The following is an 18,006-nucleotide window of genomic DNA, read 5'->3' as shown; positions in this document are numbered from 1 at the left end:
ACCTGGCATACTTTTCTTGGTATACCTTTGCATTTATGTATTCTGTCTGTACCAGCTTTATACCGTGAAAACATGTCTATCATAACCGGAGTCCATTGTTGGGTCTCTAGAACATTAGAACAGCTTGCGTTTGAGGTACCTACTTGTTTATTTATGTCTTCTCGGGGCGTTGTGTGCTTTTTATTCTCCCTCATCATCATACAACCCAGCGGTGGACTCAATAACAGCGCGTATATTTATGAGGAGATCGTTTTGTTCCTCTTTCTTCTCACCATTTTTATTTTCACGCTACCAAGCCACGAAGAACCGAGACGACCAACGCTGAGGTTAATACTTGATGTACTGTTAAATTTTGTGCCTTTTTCTTGCCTCCTCAGTTTCCCATCAACCAACTTCTTACGAGAAGTAAATCTTCAAGAAGTTTATTGCCCTTAATACATCATATCATTAGCCTGAATCACTCATGGTTTGTTCGCTGGCGCTTCACAGGTGATAGCATGGCACCTTACCCTCAGACGGACACGGTCGTGGTCGGTCCCTTCCCAGGCGATGCACATAGGAGTTACTAAACCAAGCTCCTGGTCAAAAGTCAATATTTCTCGGGATTTTCATGTATCCTTTGTTGATTTTTTTTAATTGTTTAGTAGTATCATTCCAAACATTACATTAATTTCTTATATCTAGGTGTTGTGTTAAAAAATATATCAGTATCAGAAGGTTCAAACACAAAAATAAGTAACCGAGGGATTTTTCGATTTAATCGAAAAACGGTAAGTTGTAAGTGGTTTTTGTGTTCTGCAAATTTGTGTAACTTTCGAAAAAGAACAACTTTGCCAAACAAACCAACCAACAAAAACTTACTGTTTTGAAATAAATTAAAAAATCTTGAATACTTACTATTTTCTTTGAACAACCATCTGAAACTCTTTGATCGACCTTCTGAAACTCTTTGGAAAATGTCTGAAATTTAATGACCTTAGTATACACACAACTTTTAGTCAATTTGGATTACCAGAAGCTGAGATACAGATCTTCAAACTTGGGCATTTTTTTTATGAAAAAACAGCCTTTGGTTACTAACTTTTGTCACTGACTCTGTAAGTGATTTATAATTCTAAGTGTGCTTAAACAATTAAATATAAGCTTTATAGCTTATAAATGCATCACTGGTTATGAAATTGTTTCTTAAAAAAATTGGCCATGAAAATGGACCTGTTACTCCTATGTGCGATATAACGGACAGCTCCTGCTTATCAATCATATTTACATGCATTATCATTGCATACAAACACACACCACGTACCGGTTCGCCGACTGCTGTTAATAATAATCACCAACCCATCGGCGTACCCGCCGATATGATACGAACAACCAACGTTGGATTGAGATTGGTTGGCAATAGTGTCGTGTTTTCTCCACTTTCCCTAAAGTACCTATCCGTACCGGCAACGAGTGTTTAAAAGCAAGCGAGGCTTGTACGGAGTGTTGTCACTGTCAGCAAAAACAAGCCAATGCCGCTGCTATGACGCTACTGCTACATGCATGTTATGATAGATGATGAGTTTTTGTTATTGCACTGATAATTTCATCTTGTAATTATTATTGTCATATACAGGAACTGGTACATTGCAAATATGTTTGCGTTCAATGGTCCGGAAGGGTATAAGCGTTACAAGGCATTATCAATTTGATGGAATGGGGAACCTTTCTAAAAATGGAAGAGACATAGTCCATCGTTTACAGGATAGCTCCAAATCATCTTCAATTATGTTATCAACACGACTAATGTACCCCACAGACGCTCAGACGGTTTGACCAACATTGACTCCGCCCCCATGTTAGTCAAACCAATTTATGTTGATACAACCGTTTGACAGACTGTCAAGGTTGGTTGCAACAACACGATATTTCTTCGCATGTTTTTAGACTGACCGACTAGTGTATATGTGATTGTTATTTTTTTCGAATGCTGTGGCTGTGAGGGAGAATCTTTTAGCGATTTTCTGGCAACAAACGCAGTAAGGAAGAGAAGAACTTTCAACATTTAAGTACCGGAAGAATTTGTGAGGAATTCTAGTTATTCGTACGAAATATTTCGGCAAACCTCTGAAATCATGAGCGGTCTCTTTCGGGAAATTTCCTGAGCCATCATTGATATGGGAATTGCTATGGGATTTTTTTTAACATTCTATCCAGAATCTTATAGTGGTTTCCTCTAGTTATTCTGCTTTGAAGTTTTCCCAGGAATCCATAAGTTATACTAAGGATTCCTCTACAAATTATTGTGGATTTTCTCCAATGATTCCTTCAAAGATCTTTCAAAAAAAAATCCTCAATGAATTTCTTCAGTAATTCTTCAAGGCTAACTACAAGGCTGCCTCCTAAAATTCCTCCAAAGATTGTTATAACAATTTTTTCCAAGATTTCTTCAGAAATTTCTCTAGAAGTTAGTTCCAAGGATTCCACCACACGTTACCCAGGAATCACATCACGAATTCTTTCAGATACTTCTCAAGGGATTTCTTAAGAAATTCATCACCCGAAATTCCCTCAAGGATTTCACCAGGACTTTTTTAAGGGCTTGTTCCTAGGACTTCTTAAATTTCACAAGAAGTTACTTCAGAAAATCCACCAGGAATTTCTTCAGCGATTCTTTCTAGTAATTTTCAACAGATTTGTCCAGGGATCTATACAAATACTTCCCAAGGGATTTCCCCAGTGGTTCATGCAATGCTTCCTTCAAGAATTCCACCATTAAATCATCCAAAGATTTATTTAAGAATTCCTCCAGCGAAACTTCAGGCATTTCTATACAGATACTACCCACAGTTTATCCAAGGTTGCCACCAGAAAGCCTTCAAAGATTCCAAGAGAAATACTGCAAAAGAATTCATCAAACCTTTGTACAGGGGATATCAGCAGGAATTCCTTTAGAGATTCCACTTGCACTTTTTTGAGAGGATCCCCCAGGCTATCCTTTGGTTTTCCTATAGGGAATATTCAATAAATTCTTTTATAAATTCCACCAGTGTTTCCTCCAAAGAGTCTTCCTTGTATCTCTGAGGGGACCCTACGAGGCATTCATCCTGGGAAACCTACAGGAATTACTTCAAATATCTAATATAATTTTCTCCGATTCCTAAAGGGATTTATTCACAAATCCGTCCAGTATTTCTTGAAGGATTTTTTCAAAGAAATGTACCAGGAATTACCTTGGGGAATCTTTCAGAAACACCTCCAGGGATTGCTTTAAAAGTTCTTCTAGAGTCTAGACATATATATTAAGGAATCTTTCCAGGAAACTCTCTGAGAATTTCTCCATTGATTTCTTTGGTGATACCTCCTAGGATTTCTAAACAAATTTCTCCATGTTTTTTCAGAAATTAAAAAAAATCTTTTAGGTCCACTTTAGGGATTTATGCTGAAGGCTTTCAGAGAAATGTTTTGTTTGATCCTCTGAGTAAATATCAGTTAACTTCCTGGAGGAATTTCTGATAATCCCGAAGCACAATCCTAGTAACACCTTTGAAGTATTTTATGGTTGAACTTCTGGCGAAACTCTGTTAGATGTTTCTGGTGGTAATTCTAGCAATACTCTGGTGATATTCCCAGTGTTAACCCTAAAAGAACTCCTCGTGAATTTTTTTTAAAAACTTCTCTCGCGAAGAATTACAGGTGATATAATTAGGGAAAATACTATTGAAGTATCTGAAGGAATTACTAGTGGAATCTTTGGAAATTGTGGTCAAATCGCATGAGAAAATCGTTATTGGATCATTGGAGTTCATCTTGGTGGCCTCCACGGAAGAACCTCTGATGAAATTCCCAGAGGAATCCCTGAAGGAATCCCTGTTTTGAATCCCAGGAGGAACTGCTGATAAAGTCACTGTATAATATACTGGTGGATTCTCAAATTACAGGTAAAACTATTATAATAAATTTCTGGTAAATTGCTGGAGGATTTCCTGGAAATCCCCAAGAACCCCTGGAGTTATTCCGCGAGAAATTCCTTGAAAAATCCGGAGGAATCCCTTGAGGAATTCATCATGAGCTTCCTTAAGGAAATCTGGGAGGAATCCCATGATGAATTCCACGAAGAATCCATTGAGAAATTCCGGAAGGAATCTCATGAGTAATTCCGGTAATGAAATCCTTACAAAAAATTTCTGATTAAATTCCTGGAGGAATTCCTGATAATCCTCGAGAATCGTTGGAGATATTGCGGAAAGTATTCCTTGAAGATTGATTCCTTGATTAATTCCGGGAGAAATCCCTTTAGGAATTCCGGGAGGACTCCCTTAAGGAATTCCAGGAGGACTACCTTGAGGAGTTCTTGAATTTCTTGAAGCATTCTCCATAGAAACACCTGGAGACAAATTCGGGTAGAATCCTCTAATAAATTTCGAAAAGAATTCGCAATAAATTGTTTGATGGAACCCAAAAATAAATTCTGATGGAATCCCAGGAGGATTTTATAATAAAATCTTAGAAGTTTTTCTAATGGAATCCATGAAATAACTTCCGATGGAATCCCTGCAAAAACTACCAACGAAATTTATTAAAGAACTCCTTCGGATGGAATCCTTAGAAAAATTGTGATACAATATCTGGAGTAATTCTTGTAGAATTTATTCCTGTAATTCCTGTTTTTCTGTAATACATTTATAAGTTTTTCTGTAGAGTAGTGCTTCGTGAAGCCCAAGCAGGACAGTTCGGTTTTGCGTCGTCCGATTGATTTTGGTGACGGATTCGCGCGTTTTTGTTACCGGAGAATTTTGTCCCCCTGTTTTGGAGCGTCTTGCTGGGTAGTGCTTCGTGAAGCCCAAGCAGGACAGTTCGGTTTTGCGTCGTCCGATTGATTTTGCTGACGGATTCGCGCGTTTTTGTTGCCGGAGAATTTTTTTCCCCCTGTTTTGGAGCGTCTTGCTGGGTAGTGCTTCGTGAAGCCCAAGCAGGACAGTTCGGTTTTGCGTCGTCCGATTGATTTTGGTGACGGATTCGCGCGTTTTTGTTACCGGAGAATTTTTTCCCCCTGTTTTGGAGCGTCTTCCTGGGTAGTGCTTCGTGAAGCCCAAGCAGGACAGTTCGGTTTTGCGTCGTCCGATTGATTTTGGTGACGGATTCGCGCGTTTTTGTTACCGGAGAATTTTGTCCCCCTGTTTTGGAGCGTCTTGCTGGGTAGTGCTTCGTGAAGCCCAAGCAGGACAGTTCGGTTTTGCGTCGTCCGATTGATTTTGCTGACGGATTCGCGCGTTTTTGTTGCCGGAGAATTTTTTTCCCCCTGTTTTGGAGCGTCTTGCTGGGTAGTGCTTCGTGAAGCCCAAGCAGGACAGTTCGGTTTTGCGTCGTCCGATTGATTTTGGTGACGGATTCGCGCGTTTTTGTTACCGGAGAATTTTTTTCCCCTGTTTTGGAGCGTCTTGCTGGGTAGTGCTTCGTGAAGCCCAAGCAGGACAGTTCGGTTTTGCGTCGTCCGATTGATTTTGGTGACGGATTCGCGCGTTTTTGTTGCCGGAGAATTTTTTTTCCCCCTGTTTTGGAGCGTCTTGCTGGGTAGTGCTTCGTGAAGCCCAAGCAGGACAGTTCGGTTTTGCGTCGTCCGATTGATTTTGCTGACGGATTCGCGCGTTTTTGTTGCCGGAGCAGGACAGTTCGGTTTTGCGTCGTCCGATTGATTTTGCTGACGGATTCGCGCGTGTTTTCGTCGCCGGAGATTTTTTTTTCACCTGTTTTGGAGCGTCTTGCTGGGTACGTATTTGGGAAGGCCCAAGCAAGACGGTTTATTTTCGGGACGCCAAGAAGTTTTGCTGTCAGTGTCAGTTTTGTGTTCAGTCGAGAATGGATTACCAACTGGTGAGTTCGTTTCATGCTTATGATAACACATATTTTCTTGAAAGCGTAACTTTTATGTAATATTAAAACAAACTTTGTATGGTTCGTCACTATATGTGTCGGCATTATGCTTTTTTCTTATACAATTTGAATATACATATATTTTTCTCTTTTTGACATTATTAAAAATTATTTATTAAAAAAATCTTTTGAATTGTTCGACATTGTGAATGTTGACGTATTTTCTAAAACTTCTACCATATCGAGACAAAATGCACAGTAATACTTAGATGTAATTTTCAAACAAACTATGTATGGTTCGTCACTACAAGTGTCGGCATTATTCCTGTTTCATATAAGTTAAAATATATACATGTAATTTTCAGTTTTCGTCATTAATAAAAACGTCTTTTGAATTGTTCGACATTATAGATGTTGACGTATTTTTCCAAAAACTTCTCAAGACAAAAATACAAAACTAGCTTTAAATACAAGTCGTATATTTCCCCCTTGTCCATGGATCGCATCACCGACCAGAGGTGACTCCCAGATCTTTTCCTCCCTCACTAATAAACACCCTTCCCGTGGTGATTGTGGAGATGCAGAGGTATTCTCGGTCTCTAGAAGCAACAATCATTACACCCTAACATTCCTTCCCCATCCCAACTGACTGTAAGGACTTGGCCGGCGCCGTTATTGATCAATAATATTAGATCTGCTAAAATTGCACTTCGAGAGTAAGCGGAAACTCCCATCCCTTATTCATTTGGATCGTAGTGCAATTCTTACCAGTTCCGATCAATCACGGAGTAGCAACCATTGACATGTACAGTCAGTCTATGCTATGCTATGCTATGCTATGCTAATACATTTATAAGTTTTTCTGTAATGTAATTCCTGTACAAATTCCAGGTAGAATCTCTGAAGGAACTCCAAATGGAAATCCAAGAGGAATTCCTGATAAAGTCCTTAGAAGAACTACTGATAGAACCCCTTGAGAACTCCTCATGAAATGCCAAAAAGGACTTCTGTTGTTTTCCCTGTAGGAATTCCTAATTGAATCCCTATAGGAACTCCTGACAAATTCCTTAGAAGAACTCCTGATGGAATCCCTTGGGAACTCTTATTGAAAGACTCAGGGGAACTCCTGACATAAACTCTGGAGAAACTCCTAATAGAATCTTGGAATGCTAGCTGGAATCTTCAAAGGAACTCTTGATGGAATTCCTGGAGGATGAAATCGTCAGAAGAACTCTAATGGTAGCCCTAAAGATACTCCTGATAAAATCCCTTTTGGAATTCCTGATATAATCCCTGGAGGAATATAAAGGAATGAAAATATCCCTGATGGAAGCCTTTGAGGAATATAAAGATATTGTTGGAATTGCTAGAGGTATTCCTGATGCAATCCCTGGAGGAGTTGCAATCGCTGAAGGAACTCCTGATGGAATCCTTGGAGGAATTCCTGGTGGAACTCCTGTAAGAATACATAGAAGAATTTCTTATGATATCCCTAGAGAGTACTGATAGAATTCCTCAAGAAATTCATGATATAATCTCTGGAGGAACTCACGATAGAATCATTCGAGGCAATTCAGGTGGAATCTCTGAAAGAACTCTGGAGGAACTCCTAGTGCAATCCCCAGAAGAACTCTGATGGAAGCCCTAAGGGTATTCCTGATAGTATCCCTATAGGAACTCCTGATGAAATCCTTGGAAGAATATCTATAGAATTTCTTGAAGGAACTCCTAATCATTGGGACGACTCCTGATGAAATCGCTAGATGAACTCCTGATGAAATCCCGGGTAGAATTCCTGATTTGTTTCCGGATAGAATTCCTGATAGAATCGCTAGAAGAACTCCTGATAATATTCCTAGAAGAAACATTGATGGAATTCCTCGATGAACATCTTATTTTATCTCTTAAAGAATTCCAGGTGAAATCTCAGAAGGAACTCTTGATGGAATCCCTGGAGAACTGCTGATGAAATCTCCAAAAGAACTCTGATGAAAGCCCTATAGGTACTCCTGATAGAATTCCTACAGTAGCTCCTGATGAAATCCCTGTGGGAACTCCTGAAGGAATCCTTCGAAAAATTTTTAAAGATATTCTTGAAGGAATTCTTGATGGAATCATTGGAGGAATTTCTGATGAAATCCCGAGAAGAGCTCCTGATGTAATCCCTAGAGCAACTACTGACAGAGTCCATGGAGGAATTCCAGGTGGAATCTCTGAAACTTCTGATGAAATCACTAGTTGAGTTCCAGGTGCAATCCCTGAAAGAACACCTGATCGAATTTCTGGAGGAGTTCCAGATGGAATCCCTGAAAGAATTCCTGATGGAATCCCTAGACGAACATGTGATGAAATCTCCAGAAGAATTCTTGATGGAATTTCTAGAGAAGTTTCGATGGAATCCGTCGAGGGAGTCCTGATAAAAACCCTAAAGGTACTCCTGAATGAATCCGTTGTGAAATTTATGATTGAATCTTTAGAAGTTTCCCCGATGGAATGCCTGGATGAAATTGTGTTTAATTCCCTAGAATAACTCCTGATTCTAGAGGCCTTCCTTAGCCGTGTGGTTGGAGTCCGCGGCTGCAAAGCAAAACCATGCTGAAGTTGTCTAGGTTCGATTCCCGGTCGGTCCAGGATCTTTTCGTAAAGGAAATTTCCTTGATTTTACTGGGCATAGAGTAACATCGCACCTGCCACACGATATACGAACTTTGGAAAAGAAATCTCTCTGTTAAAAACTGTGGAAGTGCTCATTGAACACTAAGCTGAGAAGCAGGCTCTGTCCCAGTGAGGACGTAACGCCAAGAAGAAGAGAATTCCTGATTCGCAGAGGAATTATTGATGGAATCCCTGTAGGAACTCCTGATGAAATCCCATGATGAATTCTTACAGGAATTTCTTGTTAAATCACTGGACAAAATCTTGATTCAATTTCTGGAGGAACACCTGGTGGAATTGTGAAAGAATTTTGGTAGAATTCCAAAAGATATTCTAAGAGGATTACCTGGAGAAAATCCTGGTAAAATTCTTGACGGAATTCCTGTAGTACAAATCTTGGTACAATCCCTAGATAGATTTTTTGTATAATATATGATGGAATCACAGGTAAAACTGCTGATGGATTCTCAGGAGATATTTCTGGAAAAATTGGTTGAGGAATAATCAAGATTGTTAGAGATTCCGGTTAGAGATTGTTGGAAACGATAGTGAAATATATAGAACAATAATTGTTCTATATATTTCACTATTGAATTATTCAAGAGTGCGCATTTGATAGATCACTATGGCACCGACGCTGCGTAAATTCACGCATTTTGACTTTCCACCAGGAATTGCAGAATTCGCTCTCATTTGAGCATGAAGCACGATCAAAGCAATCAAAGAAAAACCTGCGGTCCATGATCGTCATTGTATCGCAAGGTGTAACAAGTCTGATAAATGGAAACAGCGAGCGAGAGCCCCAAAGAAAGAGAGAGAGAGAGCGATGATAAAATCCATTTTTCTCGCTTGTTCACCGTTGGGGATAGGTGTTTTTCTTTACTGGCACGATAAACAATCCACGAACTTTCAATAGCAATAGTGCCCCCCAGGCTTGGAGCGTGTTTAGAGGGTTTTTGTCATGCACTACTATCCCCCCCAATCTGATCAAAGTTGTAGCAGTGTACGATAAACAGTCTCTCATAATGTGCAACATATTATGATAGTTACTGAGAGCGATACGTGAGAGATTCTCTCAATTTTCTCAGGATTCAATCCCTGCTTTCCACCCATCTGCAGTTCATGGGACGTCGAAGCTTCAATTTGACATGATGTCGTTGATGTTCGTGCAACATCCCTACAGGTGGTATGATCGGTTCGTCAAACATTTGGCTCCGCCCACCGGTGGTTTGAGTAAAATCAAATTCGTTTGATTTTGGTCGACCGATTCGTCAACCGTCAAATCGGTTTCACAAACTGTCAAATTGGTTCGTCAAGCAGCATCACACACGGTCAGCATAGCACCAACATGAGTACAAACGTGGGGGCGGAGTCAATGTTGGTCAAACCGTCTGAGCGTCTGTGGGGTGCATAACGTATACGGGCTCAATGAACAACAAACCGGCTACACCCAAACAAATATTCACTTTGGATTTACGTGAAAACATACATAGATTTTTTCCACACTATTTTTCACGTAAATAGTACAGGACAGTCATATAACGTAAAACCAGTCAAACATCAATCCATTCGATACAACTGTCAGATGATTATTACGTGAAACTCCAATGGATTATATAGTGTTTTCCTGTAACAATCAAATAGCACATAAATATATTTTAAATATTCCATTTGTAATTTAAATGCGATAATCAAATCTTTTTTAATGCAATCGTTTGTGTAAATAACATTTATTTTATTATTGAGACGGAATTTTCAATATGACAAAAACACATTTTTCTTCTAACTTCGCCGAGAGTTGACTTTCCTCCGCGAACAGCTATGTTTGCTCGTCTCTTCAAGCGATTCCGCTGACACATCCTCTAGCACTCCAGGTTGCGATGCCTGGTTTGAGGTGACCACGTTCAAACCTTTGGTTTCCTCGTGCTCCGATTCCCTGTTTAAAGAATGCAATGGCTCTTGCAGCGTATTTTCATTCAGCAACAGGTACAAAATTTCCGTTCTCTGTGAATGAATGTGAAGCATTATTTTACTAAGCCATTTTTTATGCTTCAGAACATACGTTTTGTTTCCTCCATGAGTAAATGCGTAAAATTGGCTGCAAAAGTTGTTCCAGATCGTCCACAGAAACGCAAAAGTTGTTTCAGATCGTCCACAGAAACGTGCAAATAACTTCAAAATACCGATATTGCACTCTGAAATAATATGTGATATGATGAAATAGCAATTTATGATTGATTTAAGTTTCTTACCTTCAAAAATCTCTAGCAAACATTGAGGAATGTCAAGATAGCATAGAATATCCGGTGCCATGTTGAATTTTGGTTCACACAGGAAAATCATGTAACGTCAGTGTGTTACCCAAACTTCATGCTACGTGATAAACCATGTAGCATTTGTGTGACCAACTGCTAAGTTGGATCGGAACATCACATGAACGCAACAAATTACTTCGCGAAATTCATTGGAATCACGTAAACTGAAGAAAAGTGAATTCAAGTGCTCAATCACGTACATCTAATAAGAATAGTTTTTGGGTGTAGCTTGGCCCACAGGAGCATGCAACAGAATCGAAAGACCACAATCATTCTGTTTAGAAAACTCAAAAAGTTTGCTCATAGCCATAGTTTTCGTTCTATTTTAAAATTGGCACAATATTGAAATTTTTCATTTTAAGGAAAACTGGAAACAGTTTTTAAACGTGCTGTGGTAGTTTTTTTATTCTTCTTCTCTCTGGTGTTCCGTTCTAACGCTCACTCAACACCCCCCCCCCCCTTCATACAAATATACTTCTCAAGATTATTATCCGTCTGAAACGGGTCCTCAGTCATAGTTTCAAAAACTTTGGTTTCATATCACAAAAAAGTGGATGCCTTATACACCCAGTTTAAACAAAAAAATAATAAAAATAACTTGTCCATTCAGAGAACGAGCATTACAGTTTAAAAGATACAAAAATAGTCAGATCCCGTTCCAAAATGAGGACGACATTCTGTTCGTAAATAAGTTATTTCATCAAACCGTGTAATTTAATAAGCGATTAGATGGAGATTTATCTCAAATCAATATATTGATGGGAACAAAAATGCAAATTTCGAGGTTAACTGCAGAATAGAAAAACTATAACTGAGTTTCATCTTATTTGAAAAAGCCGATTGAATTGATCAATTTGAAAATTTGATTCAAATCGCCTGTGTTATCATGTATATTAAACTGTTAGGTCAGGTCAGACTCGATTATCTGGGGACTCGATTATCCGGGATTCGATTATCCGGAATTTTAAACTCGAATATCCGGAATTTGTTTTTTGATGTTCTTGTGTTTCAATTTTTATGCATAAATCTGAGATAATTTGGTATTGCAATATACAATATGAATGGTTTTGCAGCTTAGAACGTATTTAAGAAAAGGGGGTTCGAAAAAGTTTTTTTTTGTGTATGATTTTTGTATATGATTTTTTTTCTTGTAAAGACCCCTACTATTCTTAGGGCCTTCCTTAGCCGAGTGGTTAGAGTCCGCGGCTACAAAGCAAAGTCATGCTGAAGCTGTCTGGGTTCGATTCCCGGTCGGTCCAGGATCTTTTGGTAATGGAAATTTCCTTGACTTCCCTGGGCATAGAGTATCATCGTACCTGCCACACGATATATACGAATGCGAAAATAGCAACTTTGGCAAAGTAAGCTGTCAGTTAATAACTGTGCAAGTGCTCATAAGAACACTGAGCTGAGAAGCAGGCTCTGTCTCAGTGAGGACGTTAATGCCAAGAAGAAGAAGAACCCTTACTATTCCTAGAAAAAAATTCTGGCTACGCCACCGCATCATGTGAATAAAATGACGAAAAAAGACATTTTTTATGTTCTTTTGACGAAGATTTCAATTTTTTTTCTTAGTGATTCCATTATCCGGAGGATTCGATTATCAGGAGTGAAAAAAAAAATCGATACTCCGGTTAATCGAGTCCGACCTGTACTGGCATTAAGGACTGCTAATGGTAGTGGAAATATGCATATCTATCAAATAGGCATTAAAGCCATTCAAATATAGAACTGAGAGACAAAACAAATATCGCTTCAATCTTTAGTTATACCTAATGAGTAAGCTGAATTTGAGAGCACAGAGATGACGAAAAACGTTATCTTATTTAGAAAAATACATTAAACTATATGATATATCCGGGAAACTGGTATGCCTTGACAAAAAAGATAACATTACTCATCACTGTGTAGACTAACCAAGGGCCCATCGTTCGGATGATTCAATGGACATCCGGTCAATTATCTCCCTAGTTTATTGACCAATAGGTTTTCACAACATGCACCAACGTTAACCATTGCACTCAACTACTTACACGCGTTACGCTCGAGTGGCTGCACGATGACACTATTGCGCACAAGTTCGTCCACCTGTTTTGGTGCGCAGTACCTATAGCGTACCTACCGGTCATATATTGGAAGGCTGATTCACAGACAAACAGACGAAGCACTTGGAACAAATTTCTTCATCGAGTTAGGTAGGTATCGAGTTACATAACAAGTTTTACTGTGGCTCTGTAACTCGATATCATTAGAACTCACAGTAATTACATGGAATTACAGGTACAGTGAAATCTCTATGAGTCGATATGCCAAAAATCGACACGTCTCGTAGTACCATACGTCAAAGTACCAGTAAGTCAAAGCAGTTTATGAAGGACTTTTAGAACTTAAGTAAATGCAAATTTTTATGCAAAAAGATTGTTGATAACTATTTTAGTTCAAAAGTTGTTGAAATTTTTGTGATAAAAAATCTTTGTTTTTCAAGGCATTTTATGAAAGTCACAGAAATAGCACATCTGTATTTTTGTTATATTATAAAATTTTATTTTGTCTTTCGAATGCCGGCAAAAGATATTTTTTTATTTGCCCCAATCAAAGATATCTACAATCAAAGTAGGCGTGTTTTTACAAGAAAAACATCAATAACTTTCAAACGGAAAGAGATAGCAAATTTTTTTGCTCACCAAATTACGCATTATTCGATGCTTTAAAAGTGTTTCATAGATTACTTTGTTAACCCGTATAGGCCTGAGTGAAAGCAAACATACTGAAACCCTCACCGCTCAGCGAATTCTTAACGGATTCAAATGATTTTTTGTCAGTATACTGGCCCACATATCTAGTTCCTAGAAGTGGCTAGAGGAACTCGGAAATATTCCTGTGGCCGGAGTTATTCTGGTGGGTCACTGGGTCAAGTCGGGTAAAAAAGGGTTATTTTTTGGGACATACCAAGTTACCTTTATTTATTTGCAATGACAATCGTTTTAATTTGCATAAATCATTAAGATATGATATTCAACATTATAAATGAAGAGTTTTATAGCATTTAAAACATACCGGATGTGACCATTCGGACGTAATGCCCGGAAGAACCGGCTGTAGATTTGTTGGATATTTAACCGTTTCAATTCTCGAAAAGTAGAAATCAAACATAATTGTGCACTAAAATGCCTTCCCATAAGCTTTGCACAGATGTTCAGATACAAATTGGCTACCTTATCGTAAGTTTGAGGCGTCCCGGGACCCGGAAATGGTCATTTGTTGGATTAATCAAATGCAAAACTCATAGTTATCCAATTCAACCGTTTCTCAAAAAGTTTACACTGATGCAATTTTCTTAAAATTCCGCCATGTAGTGGCCACATTATAGCCGATTCCGGAAATTACCTGTGACATGAAATTTGCCTACCTTCAGGGGCACAAACGCACAGTACCCTTCTCACCCGACCTGATCCAGTGATCCACCGGAATAACTCCGACCACCTGACTATTTCCACGTTCCTCTGTCCACCTCTAGAAACTAGATACGTGTGCCAGTATACTGACAAAAAAATCATTTGAATCCAATAAGAATTCGCTGAGCAGTGTGGGTTTTAGAACTTTTGCTTTCACTCAGGCCTATACGGGTTAATATATTAGAAACGCTGGAGCCAGAAAACTTTTCGTTGGACCTCAAGTGGTCTTCTGACAAATTGCAAAAAATGTTGCACGTAATTCGTTGCAGAACTCGATTTTTATAGCATTCGTCGTAATTATCCAACTCGGCAAGCCTCGTTGGATAAACTTACGACTCGTGGTGTAAAAACCATCGTTCTGCAACTTGTTCCTTAAATTACTATTTCAAAATCAATTATAACAAATTGATACTATCACTTATGCTCTTAAGGTGAAATAGGCCGTCATTGAAATTTGTAAACTGAGGGGTCTATTTTGTAAATCGAGCGAATTTATGTGATTCGTCTGTAGTCATTGTCGATCAAAGTAAGCATGCATATTTCAGATGTCACCCGTCGACTCCTATGGACCAATGCACGAGTTCATTTTTTGACGTTTGAGCGGTGCCGTGTTATTTATGTAGCCATGGTAAAGAGTGAATTCGGCACCGCTCAAACGTCAAATTAGTGAACTCGTGCATTGGTCCATAGTAATCCAGTCACATAAAGTGACAACTGTCGATAAACTCGAGTGACAGGGCCGAGTCGAGCAAAAATTTTGGCCGACAGTGACTCCAGTCGAGTCGTTTTTGGTCGACTTGACTTATAAAATAGGGCCCTGAAGCTCAAGTAACAAACGAAGCAACCTACCTATTGTCACTTCTCCAAGAAACATGAAGTTTGGTAGCAAACCCACTACAAAGTAAGCCGAGTTTTAGTTTATTTATGATAGCATCAACGATATATTATACAGCAAATTTATTTTTTCAGTAGTCCATAAGACATAAAACAAACTGTACCGACGTACACAAAATTCTGTTAACTTTAAAATTCTCATCCATGTTGGCGACACTGGCAACCTGATATTTGGTCTGACTTCATAAGATCAAAATCAATTCCTGAAAATGGTAAAATGAAATTCGAGCACTTATAAACATTTTCCTAAGAATTTCTAGCTGGGAATCTGAACACGCAGTTATCGCGTAATCATGAAAATCTTTTACATTTATCAGAAAAGCAGCAACAGATAAGATTATCTAAATATCTATATCTTTCTATATAAATAAAAATGGAGTGGTGTTTGCATGTCACGAAATGGCTTGAGAACGGGTCAACGGATTGTCGCAAATTTTTCACTGTTGCCCTTTACAAGGGATGCGACGAGTTCGTGCGAGGAAAAAGTTCAGAAAAGTCTCTGGAATAATGGGGAAAACGGGAGAAGACTAAAGTATCGTTTTGTTCAAGGGATTTCTTGACGTTTTCCAACAGCTTATTTGATGGCAAGACGAAGTTTGCCGGGACCACTAGTCTATAAATAAAAATTGAGTGGTGTCTGTATGTCACGAAATGGCTTGAACACGGATTATCAGATCTTGAACATTCTTCCATAGTTATGATCCCAAAGTGTTCCGACGTGTTTGTGTCTATAAAAAGCACAGGGTATTGAACGGAAAAGTTGATAAAAGTGGGAGTAAACGAAACTCCTCCGAAACTGGACGGATTATTTCATGGCGTTTTCCAACAGCCTACTTGATGGTATGACGAAGTTTGTCGGAACCACTAGTTACAAACAAATCGAGTTATTCACGTTTCATGTTTTAATTAAAATACATAAAAAGCCTTTAATTTTTAAGCCCTCTGTCTACAGTTATAATACTAGTAAAAAATCAAACAGAATAAATTAAATTAATATTTTTCCATTCACAACTTTGTACGGCGTTTTTTACAGTACTCTCTCAAATATTGAGCCTGAGTTTCAGAAATCTAAAATCAAAACAATGAGAAATATCACCGAGATGACGCCAAACCAGTGTTAACGATCAAATAGAATCAACCAAAGCATGGTTTAAAATTAAATTTGTTTTACCAAATTAGAATGATAGTGTTGTCTAATAACACAGAACACCTAGATATAAGAAATGAATGTAATGTTTGGAAGGATACTAATAAAGAAATTAAAAGAAAAAAGCATGGTTTAATCATTATTTTTGTCAACAGATGGTGCCGTTGGCAATGCTAAACGGGTCGCCAAATTTGGACAAACATATCAAAAGAGCACATCGACATTGGTGAACATTAGCTTTGCAAGACGCTGTTGATCCCAATTCTAGCCGATCACGCTCACCAATACCACTATCAGAAAGAGCTATCATCAATCTTTCTGAGAGTGGTATTAGTTTGCGTGGGCGGGCTAAAAAGGACTCAACAGCAACGTTTCTGTAAAAAAGCTCAACACCTCTTGGGCCCTTTTCAAATGTCCCAGACAACCAGAAATCGCATGAAAGTTCACGTTAAAACTCGTTTATTCATACTAATTACATCAAACCCGCTAAGCACTGTAGATAAACTCGTCCAATTGATGAGTTTCCTCGCATAAAACACTTTTTTTCTGAGTTCCTTTGTACATTTCGTCCCGTACACTTGTACAAAGTAAGTCGAATCAATCCGTAGCAGCTGTCAAATCAACATTTGTTATCATAAGTTAAGTCGCATAAGATAACAGGTTAGTTCGGGAGAATATTTATACACTCGCTTTGTATGTTAATAATCATCACATAATATATGCACGCATATCACCTCCACTTTTGTACGTAGAAGGCCTTTTCGCGACATCCTATAAGTGAAATTTTGCACGTACAAAGCCTCCAGGTGATTTCGTTATGCGTACATTTTGGTTGTCTGGGGTTTGTCCAGAAATGTGTGTATGGGAAAATTGGAATTGAACCATATTCTTGATAACATATATTTGCTTTTATTAATGCTTAAAAAATCATATACAATGTGCCTATTTTCCTCTCTTATTTTTCCATTTTCCCGTGAAGTTCCTTAACTATTTGTACATACTGTAACTCACGGCTCATCACCGGCAGCTACTGTCAGCTTAAGGAGGGTTCACAGAAGGTGACCCTGCCCAGTGGCTAACGAGACTCTGTATTTTTCCCTCATCTCTAGGGTCGGCACGCTTATCCTTTGCTGTTTCGCGGAATACAGGGAAACACTTGAGTTGGCTTTTTCACACTCCTGTTTATTCTTCTTCTTTTTCTTCTTCTCTCGCTCACACACTTTTCTCTAACCTTGTTTCTGACTAGTCTCGCTATCTACCTTTCTCTCCACTCCACCCACTTTCTTAGGACTATTCTGACCTTTTCTTGCTTCTTACTCCTTTGGGGCCTCTCTTCGAATGTCCTTGCTGTTCCTGCTCGAACCATGGCTTTCCTGCGACCTTTGCCGCCATACCTGGACCACGGGATGAGCGTATTGGACAAAAGGCTGGCTTCACCAGGGTAGCATCCTGGTCGTCGGCCTGGTGTAGCGATGACCGCAACTTATCTGCCCAATGTTGGGATAAATCACCGTTCTGTGGTGCAACCACGGAGTTATGTAGAGGGGGGATATCAATGTATTACTGCCTTTCACAACTGAGGGCTCCAAATTATACCTGTGTCCTCCAAACACCTCACTCACTGTCCCACCTCTACCACTGCTGGGAGTACATGGGCAAAATGGCCGATCTTAGCTTCTGCGGAGCT

Source organism: Aedes aegypti, chromosome 3, assembly GCF_002204515.2.
Source record: "Aedes aegypti strain LVP_AGWG chromosome 3, AaegL5.0 Primary Assembly, whole genome shotgun sequence".
In the NCBI taxonomy this organism is placed as follows: domain Eukaryota; kingdom Metazoa; phylum Arthropoda; class Insecta; order Diptera; family Culicidae; genus Aedes; species Aedes aegypti.
Note: the sequence above shows the minus strand (reverse complement) of the source record.